At 38.3% G+C, this 11,596-nt stretch overlaps 3 pseudogenes across 1 annotated transcript; 2 read left to right on the top strand and 1 right to left on the bottom strand.

The window, feature by feature from the left end:
- Positions 1 to 1,550: 1,550 nt before the first annotated feature.
- Positions 1,551 to 2,140, top strand: LOC148554553 (small ribosomal subunit protein uS17c pseudogene; annotated as a pseudogene).
- Positions 1,896 to 3,912, top strand: LOC107645652 (small ribosomal subunit protein uS17c pseudogene; annotated as a pseudogene). Its single transcript, XR_015885810.1, has 2 exons — positions 1,896 to 2,035; positions 3,261 to 3,912. The product of XR_015885810.1 is annotated as a small ribosomal subunit protein uS17c pseudogene (transcript).
- Positions 3,913 to 4,506: 594 nt separating this feature from the next.
- LOC148554552 (protein NRT1/ PTR FAMILY 1.2-like) lies at positions 4,507 to 10,336 on the bottom strand (annotated as a pseudogene).
- Positions 10,337 to 11,596: the final 1,260 nt, after the last annotated feature.

Genomic DNA, 11,596 nt, shown 5'->3' with positions numbered 1-11,596 from the left:
AAAACGACGTCGTATTGGATCAAGAGGCGAACGACGTCATTTAGTGGAGGACATATTCGTCCCCACCATGGAAGGCAGAGTTGTGACACGGCGCCATTTTAAATAGGGACCTATTTGTGTGATGATTTTGCTTCTATAGAGACCTATTTACCTGATAAGCTAATGTTCGGGGACCTATTTGTTTAGGGGTATAATAATTGGGACATTGGTAGTTATAGTTGTGTTTTGTATGTATGTGGTGGCTGTTTAGGCAAATTTTAATTTGTGTTGATTTTTAAATTGTTGGATTGAAATGTCTCATTATATTTAAATGGATATGCATGAAATCAATTGTTGTAAAATAGTATAAAATAAACACATTGCTTTTGGTTTGTTTCATCCATTTATCAAAATGGTTACATAACTGATAATCAAAATATTGTAACCACACAAGTAGCTAAGTTCAGTAGCAACATAAACCAAATCACACAAAAGAAGGTTTATTTCCTTCAATATAGACTAAACTAAACAAACCAACCCAAACAACAAAAGTTATATTTCATCCAACATAACAAAATATGGTGTTGGAATCCTTAAAAGCATTATTTTTTCATAGACTGCTTCAATCCCGGTGTTGGAATAAATTTGAACAATCTATATGCTGTGGCACTGGTTGCAACTGCCATGGTCTCAGCACTAACACTTCCCTGAGTCTTGGGCTTGGTTACTGTTTGCTTTGGATATCTAAAAGATTGTTGAGCCTCGAATTAACAAAATTATTATGAAGATGTTTCATACAGATTTCAACATACGCATTAAATCATTTAAAATTAGCATACTTTGGGGTTGTCGGAGACATTTTTTGTGATATGTGAAGGAGAATCTTCAATTTGAGTGTTATGAGAGGGAGGATTAGAATTTTGTAAGCTACCAGGTCCAGATACATCAGCCTGTGTTTTCAATGAAACCAAAACAGGGCAATGAATATATTTGAGGATAATGTCACCAATTATAGGTCAGATGGGTCCCCAACATTAGCTTATCAGGCAAATAAGTCCTTATAGAAGCACAATCATCAGGCATATAGGTCCCCATTTAAAACAGCGTCGTTTCGCAAGTCTGCCTTCCATAGTGGGGATGAATCTGTCATCTATAAAACGACGTCGTTCGCTCATGATCCAATATGACGTTGTTTTGTCCAGTTTGGATGGGAACCAAATTTTCCTGGAGGTGACACGTCGCAGTTAACCTAACACATCAGGCCATTAATCTCCACGTAGAAAGTCACTATTAGTCCTGACCGTGTCAAACTGCCATGGAAATGTATTTGGTATATAACTAAAAACGACAAGGTCAAAATCTTAGTTAAATTTTGTTGGGACAAATCTGTCCGATTGTAAACTTCTTGAGAACTTATTTGGGGTATTACTTTAAAAAAAAAGATAAACCAATTAATACAAAAGGAGGTGGACGTATGATGGAATAGGAAAAAGAAAGTGCAGCGTGGTGACACGGTAAAGAAGATAAAGAGAAGAGAAGAGAATACTTATCCCTTCGTGTCTCAGATAAGAATGTGGCTTCTCCAGCTGCCTTCAATCCCCAAGTTTTCCACCCCATTCCTCCATGGCAGCGAAATCCTTCGTTCTGTCCCAACCGCCACTACATTTCCAGCACCATCAGCGCCGTGCCCGATGCCTACCATTAGAGCGATGAAGTTGATGCAGGGAAAGGTGGATTGCGCCACTAGCGACAAGACGGTGGCGGTGGAGGTTGTTCGTCAGGCACCTCACCCAAAGTACAAGAGGTGCGTGAGGAAGAAGAAGAACCAGGCTCACAACCCTGACAACCGGTTCAAGGTTGGTGACATCGTTTAACTCCTCAAGAGCAGGCCTATCAGTAAGACCAAGACTTTCGTTTCCATCTCTGATCCCCAGAAGGATTCCACCAATAACCCCATTGATGATTCCGCTTCCGACATTAGAATCCCCTTGGAGTCTCAACAACAGGCTTAGTTACATTCTCTCCCCCTCAATTTTACTTCCTATTGTTCTTATTGGTATGCTTTTTGATTTTGTTATGCTTATGTAATGTGTACTGTCATATTCATGTGTTATGTAATCATGTTCATTATTTAATTCACTTATCAATTGGGTTTCGTTTCTCTGCTTCTCATTGTGCCTGACACATGTTTGATGAATTGTTCTAAGAGGTCCTTCATCAACCTCCACAACTTTGCTTCATAAAACCTTCTCCTTAGGAGGAGATTATTATTTAGATGGGGGCTTAACGCCCAAGACAGGGCAATGATACACCTCTAGCATCATCATCTATAGTGTTCTTTAGCCCTGCTGGGTAGTGTCTATGAAATAAAATCCAAGGCATGCTTGTAAAACTCTCCAGGAATTCCACTAACTTTAGTGACTCTTGGATTGAACAACTGTCATGTTTGGGAAAAGGCTATGTGGCACGCATTAAAATCTAGTAATAAGATAAAATTTGTAGATGACTCAATTAAGAGACCGACACTGAATGATTCACTGTTTGACGCATGGGAGAGATGTAATAGCTATGTGATATCTTGGATTAGATTGTCATTGAGTCCAGAGATTGCTCTGGGTGTTATGTGGTTTGATACTACAGTTGATTTGTGGTGTGATTTGAAGCATAGATTTTATCTATTGTTTTATTTTTAATCACACTTGTTGAGTTAAAAAATAGATCAAAGAAGCATTAAATTAGAATTTATGGACAAATTCAAGGTCAAATATGGATATCAACTTTTCGATAACAAGTTTCTTCTTTATAAATGAGTGCAACATAAATAAGTTTCTTTATAAATTATTGTTAAAACTTTAAAGACCCGGTTTTCACCCGTATAGTTGTGGCTCAAAAATGTTTAGGTTTCATCAGGTTCAGGGTCGGGTTAGGGTCTAAAAAATAGATCCGGTATATATTTAGAACCGGGTCTGGATCAAGACAAACCCAGTTTCACCCAGCCAATAAACACCCCTATTGTCATCCACAATGCTAAATATTAGAGAAGCTAACAAGTTTTCTATGGCACTTTCCAAGCTGCAGCAATGCTTGACATGCTTCTTGGAAACTCTGTAATAGAATTTAGGTTGGCCTATTGCATTGAATGCTTCTGCAATTTCATTCAAAATATTATGTGGGATAAGCCACATTGCAGACATGTCCAAAATTGCTTCAGAATTATCAATGTAACCTTCTCTAATTGCTTTCCTCCTTCTTATGTTCTCAACAACTACGAAACTACCAAGTCCAAGAAGCAGAAGAACAAGCCAATTCCCATTATGTTCTTAGCACTTATCCTACATAAGAATGTGGCTTCTCCAGTTGCCTTCAATTCCCAAGTTTTCCACCCCATTCCTCCATGGCGGCAGAATCCTCCGTTTCGCCCCAACCGTCACTACATTTCCAGCACCATTAGCACCGTGTTCGATGTCTACCATTAGAGCGATGAAGTCGATGCAGGGGAAGGTGGTTTGCGCCACTAGCGACAAGACGGTGGCGGTGGAGGTTGTTCATCTGGCAACTCACCCGAAGTACAAGAGGCACGTGAGAAAGAAGAAGAAGTACCAGGCTCACAACCCTGACAACCGGTTCAAGGCCGATGACATCGTTCAACTCCTCAAGAGCAGGCCTATCAGTAAGACCAAGACTTTCGTTGCCATCTCTATTCCCAAGAAGGATTCCACCAATAACCCCATTGATTATTCCGCTTCCGACATTGGAATCCCCTTGGAGTCTCAACAACAGGCTTAGTTACATTCTCTCCCCCTCAATTTTACTTCCTATTGTTCTTATTGGTATGCTTTTTGATTTTGTTATGCTTATGTAATGTGTACTGTCATATTCATGTGTTATGTAATCATGTTCACTATTTAATTCACTAATCAATTGGGTTTCGTTTCTCTGCTTCTCATTGTGCCTGACACATGTTTGATGAATTATTCTAAGAGGTCCTTCATCAACCTCCACAACTTTGCTTCATAAAACCTTCTCCTTAGGAGGAGATTATTATTTAGACGGGGGCTTAACGCTCAAGACAGGGCAATGATACCCCTCTAGCATCATCATCTATAGTGTTCTTTAGCCCTGCTGGGTAGTGTCTATGAAATGAAATCCAATGCATGCTTGTAAACTCTCCAGGAATTCCACTAACTTTTGTGACTCTTGGATTGAACAACTGTCATGTTTGGAAAAAGGCTATGTGGTGCGTATTAAAATCCATGAATAAGGTAAAATTTGTAGATGACTCAATTAAGAGACCGGCATTGAATGATTCACTGTTTGATGCATGGGAGAGATGTAATAGCCTGATATCTTGAATTAGTTTGTCATCGAGTCCAGAGATTGCTCTGAGTGTGATGTGGTTTGATACTGCAGTTGATTTGTGGTGTGATTTGAAGTATAGATTTTATCAGGAAGATATTTTCAGGATAGCTGAATTGGAGGAAGAGTTGTTTGCTGTGAAACAAGGAGATTTTTCAGTCACTGTCTACTTCACGAAATTTCCTCCTCTTGATGAACCCTGTTTCCAGCAGCATCTTCAATGGTAGGTCCATAAGCCCAATTACAAACTAAATTGTAAACCATATTAACAGCACCCATAATATCAAGAACCCAATAATACTTGTCATAATGACCCTTATTAATATTATTAGAGATCCAACTCTGTTTTCTCTCTCTGGAAGTGATGTCTCCACAATGCTGGATATTAGAGAAGCTAACAAGTTTCCTATGGCACTTCCCAAGCTGAACAAAGCTGCAGCAATGCTTGACATGCTTCTTGAAAACTCAGTGTAATAGAATTCAGATTGGCTTATTGCATTGAATGCTTCTGCAATTCCATTCAAAACATTGTGTGGGATAAGCCACATTGCAGACATGTCCAAAACTGCTTCAGGATTATCAATGTAACCTTCTCTAATTGCTTTCCTCCTTATGTTCTTAACAACTGCAGAAACTACCAAGTCCAAGAAGCAGAAGAACAAGCCAATTCCCATTCTATTCTTAGCACTTATCCTAACTGGTTTTCCTCTAAGTTTTGATGCCAAGGGAATGATGAGACGGTCATAAACACCATCAGTTATGAAAACTGAGATCATAATGAAGAAGGAAAAGAGCCTGCTGGGATTTGGAAGCTTGAAGTTATGTACCTGTTCATGGTTTTAGCTTGTAGCAAAAAAAATGAGCTTTTGCTACTGCTTATTGATAACATGAAACTGCTACTCCATAGGGGAATTACCTTTATTATGGCCTTCAATTCTTCCACTTGCTCTATTGTGCAAACACTCCATGAAGTATTATTATTGTTATTAGTGATGATGCAAGCTTTATTCAGAAACCTGAAATACAAAGTTTCACTTCAAGGGTTGGCTATAATTATTAATTAGGTATAGTTCTTGCATTCAGAGTGTAAATTATTAATTAAAATTGGTGATTCTTTATTTTTATTATAATTTCTTTATAGTAATATATATCTCTCTAGTATGTTAGTTGCTAACGATAAAATTAGTGACCAATTTAAGGATAAAATATTTCTAAAAGTTTTCAAAATTTAACTTTTTGTTTTGGTCACTAAATCGATCTCTAATTTAGTGACCAAATAGAATTTATTTGATAGATCGGTAAAATTGATCGCTATTCTAAAAATTATATGGAGTGAGCACTTAAGATATCAATAACAATGAGTATCCGGTAGCATTAATTAGTAAAATCAATTCCGCAAAGTCTTTTTAATTATATAAAAACATAAATATATATAATTTAATTTGTTTAACCCTTTTTGATTTCTTGATTATCATTTAGGATGGAAATGATTGAACTAAACCTTAGTTTGTGAGATGGAGCAACAAGGGTTGAGTCCTTCGTTATGGTGATAGAGTATTGGATGGTCAGTAGTAGTAGTTAGGTGGAAGTTGAAGCTTTCTATATTCTTGAATACAACAACAATGACATGAGCAAAGCTAGTGAGCAAGCTTTTGTGAGGTTTATGCTTCACATAACGGTGAAAAAGAAGGAAGAAGAAGATGGTTGACAACAACATAAGTGCCGCAGGAACACCAAAACCCAGTTTCCATCCAAACCGGTCTTGAATGCAAACAATTGTAGTTAAGGAAAAAACACAAAAACTGCTTGTGAAGCAATGTACCAACTTATGAAACTCTCCAACACCCTCTCCCTTTGTAGTTGTTGTTGAGTTGGTCTGCACCAAATGCTAAAGAGCAGAAGATTCCACCTCCTCCAATGGATATGAGTGCAAAGCAAGTGATTATGAGTGCAAGTTGGGGTGTTGTTGCTGATTCATGGCTCAAAGGTGAGGGCCTTGCCTATGCTATCACGGTTGTTAACCATAATATTGCCATCCCCTGTTACCAAACTATTATAGCTTGTGTAAGTTTGTAACTTTTTTTATAATTCATATTCATCGAAATTACAGACAGAATCAGATTATATAGGGTGAGAGGTTGACTATATCTTTTATTTATCATTTTTCAGATCCAAATGTAGGGTAAAGGTAATTATATTTAGAAAGGTGGAAATTCAGGTGCAGTTAACTGCATGTAAAGTTGATAGGTAAGAATTATTAGATAACAAGTTAGTCAAATCTGTCAAATTATTTAACGGTTATCAGTTATCAACTTTACGTGAAGTTAACTGCAATTGAATTTTCACCATTTAAAAAATCAGATATTCTCCACATACAAGTTATTTACACAAACAAGCCCAACAAGTTATTTACATTCGCGTGCTCATGTACGTTCTTCTTTTTCTTCATCACTCCTGACACTTCGTCTTCTTCTTCTCCTTCTTTTTCGTTATCGTCATCACTAAAATGGACAATTGAAGATAGTTCTCTAAACCTTGCCGTAGCAGAAGCAACAGACCAAAATAGAGAATAGAACATAACTTGGATGGAGCAATTCTTCACTAATAATACTATAAAGAAAATTGCAACTATTCATCCCTCCAGAGAAGATTTAGGGAGGGATAAGCCTACATGGAATCTAACCTCATCAGAAGAATTTTCTATATCTAGTGCATACCAATGCCTAATTAATCATATCGAAATTACATCTCACATATGGGAGATAATCTAGCAATGAAAAGGATCACAAAGAATTAAAATGTTTATGTGGCTTACCACATATAAGAAATTGATGACTTCTTTCAGGAGGAATAGAATCTTTGAAACTTGTCCAGATTGTCACATTTGTCAGGGAATCCCAAAAACCATAATCCATGTTTTGAGAGATTTTTCGGGTGCGTCTTGCATATGGGCACAACTCATCAACCCTACAAAAATTCAAAGCTTTTTTAGAGCTTCCTTTGAAGCCTGGTTGAGATGGAAAATCCATTTTTATGGTGGGATGCTAGTGGATCTCGCGATGGAGAAATAAAAAAAATTTTCACCCCTTTTAAAAGGCATCAAGCAGTAAAAAAAATTATTACTCAATTTGTTATAGAAATAGCTGAAGCTTTTAACAACTAGAATCTTACGAAGCAAATGAGAAAAAAAAAATAGAGATTCAAATTGCTTGGAAAGTCCTCCAAAAAAATTGGATAAAGGTGAACTCTGATGGGACATCAAACGAAAATTCAAGGTTGGCAGGATGTGGAAGTCTGTTGAGAGATAGCCATGGAAGATGGCAGGCAGGATTCATAGCGAATTTGGGATGCTGCACCACTTTTCAGGCAGAAGTTTGGGGAGTTTGCAATGCACTGAGAACGGCTTGGGATTTGGGTGTTAGACATTTGATACTGAAAATGGATTCCATGAGCATTTATGAGGTTTTGTCAAGAAAGAAAAATCAAAAGGAACACCCTAATGTTGGCATAAGGAGAAAGATAGTTTTGGAAAGATTGGGACGTCAAAATCACACACACTTACAAGAAAGGTAACAAAAGTGTAGACTGATTGGAAACAAAAAGCTTGAAGATGGAATTTGGGTATCACTTTATTGATTTTCTCTCAACAGGGATAAGAACTCTTTCAGTTGATGATGTAAGAGGGGTAAGTAGTCCATGTTTAATTTCTTAGTTGTAAACTCCTGTTTTTTCTCTTTTGGAGACGTTAGCCCTCCTTTTTTATACAAAAAAAAGAAAAAGATTAACCAAACATTTATCTTAACATAAACTTCCGACAACACGTAATTTTTTTTGTTTGGGTCATTTTACTGCCAGGTTTTTCAGTATGCAAGCCCTCATGTAAAGCAGGATTGCAGGAGCATTTGTCCCACATGTCACTCTCTGCTCCATACACATCAAAATCTATAGGTATAGATGTTTGCGTGTATCCAACTATCCATACCACATAATTATCCTTTTTATATATTCTATTTTCTGAAACATCACATTTTTGTGACCTACCTAAAAAAAATACATTAACAAAATTATTTTTTATTTTATTTGAATATAATTCACCTATTCTTGTGATTAAGTACTCTTTGGAGTCATTAGGGCTGCACATGAATCTGATAATATCCGCATATCCGTGGTAATTATCCGCATCCGATCTGAATTTTATGGATATTATCCGATCCGCAGAGCCATTAGATTGGATCGGATCCGCACTATGGTAGGATCGGATTGCGGATTTGGCAGTGATCTCCGCAGATCCGATCCGCAAATCCGCATATCCGGACGTTTTATATAAATAGCATAGTTTAAGAAAGTAAACCCTAATGTGATATGAATTTTAGTGTGTTATTTTATGAATTTTATGATATATTGTTTTTAATTTTTTATGTTGTACTTTAACTTAGAATAATTAAACTTATATCTTGTGTTATTATTTTTCTATTGTTATTCAAGAGAACTTTTATAGATAATATTTTAGGAGTAAATAGGTTTAAACAAGTGAAAAAATAGATTTTCTAGAGCCAAAAAAACCTTAAAACAATTTTTTAAAATTATGCGGATATACTCGATATCCGATCCGATCCGCAAGTATGCAGATTGGATCGGATTAGATCCAACTTTAAAAAAATATGGATATTATATCCGATCCGATCCGATGAATACAGTGCGGATCGAATAGAATTATAGTCTATATCTGATCCGATCTGTATACAATCTTAAGAGTCATCTTATAATGATTAGATATCGTGTACGCCAAACTTTATTTAATTTTTTTTTAATTAAAGGGAGCTCAACACAACAGAGTAGAGCAATAAAAGGAGCTACAAGATCATGAATACTCCATATACGAAACAACTCCTAGTCATCTTCAGCATGGCCATCAACCAAAGGGCTTACCTCCAATCCATTTCTCGGCATACGCAAACGACTTGTTTATAATTTCCCGCATACTTGAGGCATGATTTCGGAACAGCCTGCCATTCCTTTCTAGCCATATTGTCCAGAAAACAGCAAAAAACCCAATGAACCACCTCTTTCTCTCAACCTTCCCTGCTGATAAGTTCGTCCAGCTTTCGAAGTGGTCCTTTAGAGTACCTGAAAATCACCACCTCCTTCCAAAGGCAAGCAGCCAAGCACACCACACCTGCCATGTGATATCACAACCAAGAAACAAATGAAGAGCAGTTTTCTCAGACTTACAACATAGCACACACAAATTGTCAGTCTGATCAAGAACACGTAATCTACACAGTCGATCTTTAGTATTCACCCTTCCGATCAATACAAACCAAGACAAGAGCTCAATCCTTGGAGGAACGAACCCTTTCCATATAACACGCGTGAAACTATAGCTTGTGATTTCTTCCGGTAGGACTTCCGCCTGCAGCGTCTGGACAAAGGAATTCGTTGAATAAACACCTATTTTATCAAATTTCCATACCACTCTATCCTCTCTTTCATTTGTAGGCTTGGCTGACGGTAAGGTCTCATGAAGTTGGTTTACTAAATTCAGCTCCCACTGGAACAACTCCCTCCTCTACTGGAAGCTCCAAATCCAGTCTAACCCATCCCAAAACCCATAATCCCCTACAACTGCGCCGTTAAGGGTTGAAACCGAGAAGAGCCTAGGAAACATATCTTTCAATACCCCATTAGGTAACCAGCTATCCTCCCAGAACCAGATTGTTCTGCCATTCCCGAGATCCATAGACAAACTGCTTATGATCTTTTCTCTCAGTCGTGGCTCGCGGATTTGTAACTGACAGATATTCTTCCAAGGACCTCCTCGTGTTGGGACAGGCTGGTCGTGCAGCATCACAGTAGGATCCATATTGGTGCAAGAGCAAACCACTTTCTTCCATAAGGGATATTCTTCTTTTGAGAACCTCCACCACCACTTAAATAGCAGTGCTGTATTTCGAATAACTGCATCACCAACTCCCAACCCACCTGCCTTCTTTGGAGCCATTACTACTTCTCATTTTACAAGCGGTAATCCTTGCTTCCCCTCTTCTGTACTCCACAAGAACTGTCGTTGTAGGGAAATCAACTTCTCTGCCACTGTCTTTGGCATCTTGCATAAGCTGAGGTAGTAAATAGGTAGGCTACTAAGAACCGATTTAATTAGGACCATCTTGCCTGCTTTGTTGGACAAAGGCCCACTTTACTCTATCATAAGCCTTTTGGAAATCCAGCTTTATTATCGCGGAGCTCTTTTTCCGTGATTTCAGCCAGTGCACATTTTTACAGGCGATCAAAGCCCCATCATGTATTTTCCTCCCCTTCACGAAAGCGCTCTGAATCTCACCTACAAGACCCGACATTACCTTCTGCATCCTCCGAACCAGAATCTTAGAAATGACCTTATAGACACAACCCACCATACTAATTGGCCTGAGATCCTTTATTTCTCTGGCTCCAGTAAACTTCGGCGCCAGCGCCACCCAAGTGACATTCGACTCGCTAGGTAGTTTAGCTGACTGGAAGAACCCTATCACCGCTCCAGTGAACTCTCCGCCTAATTCTTCCCAACATTTCTTTATAAAATTCATATTATACTCATCACTGCCTGGTGCCTTTGTTGACTCACAATCCCAAAGTGCCTCCTTTATTTCTGCGGTAGTTGGCATCATCTCTAACTCTGTTGCCTCTTCCTCAAGAATTTGCTTTACTAGTCCATCCCTGAAACCAATAATCGGCGAGGGCTCCTGGTGGTACAGCTCCTTATAGAAGTCTCGGATAGCAATCTTGATCCTTGCTTGATTCCTTACCAACCTCCCATTAACCATTAAGGCATCAATCCGACTGGACCTTCTTCGCGCTGAGACTAAATTGTGGAAATAGCGTGTGTTCTTATCCATCTCCTTTACATGTTGAGATCTTGACATCTGCTTCCAATGTAGCTCCTGTCTGATATACCATTTTTTACAGAAGCTCACAAGTGCCTTTTTCCTTGCTTCAACAGTCCCATCAGCCACTCCAGTACCTACCATGTCATCCACTTTCTTTATTTCATCCTCAAATTGTGTAATCCTTTTGTCTATGTCCCCAAAGTTCTTTTTTTGCCATCTGCTCAGCGGATTCGTCAAAGCCTTTAATTTGTCCATGAACTGTACCTCTCCTAAAGTCCTCCATTCCTCTTTTACCATCCTCAGAAAATCATCATGAGTAAACCAGGAGTCCAAACTCTGAAACAGTCTTGGCCCCCCTCTAAATCGTGAGACCTCCA

Source organism: Arachis ipaensis, chromosome B6, assembly GCF_059453495.1.
Source record: "Arachis ipaensis isolate K30076 ecotype BB chromosome B6, ASM5945349v1, whole genome shotgun sequence".
In the NCBI taxonomy this organism is placed as follows: domain Eukaryota; kingdom Viridiplantae; phylum Streptophyta; class Magnoliopsida; order Fabales; family Fabaceae; genus Arachis; species Arachis ipaensis.
The sequence above is the reverse complement of the archived record's forward strand: the minus strand, read 5'-3'. Positions and strand labels throughout refer to the sequence as shown.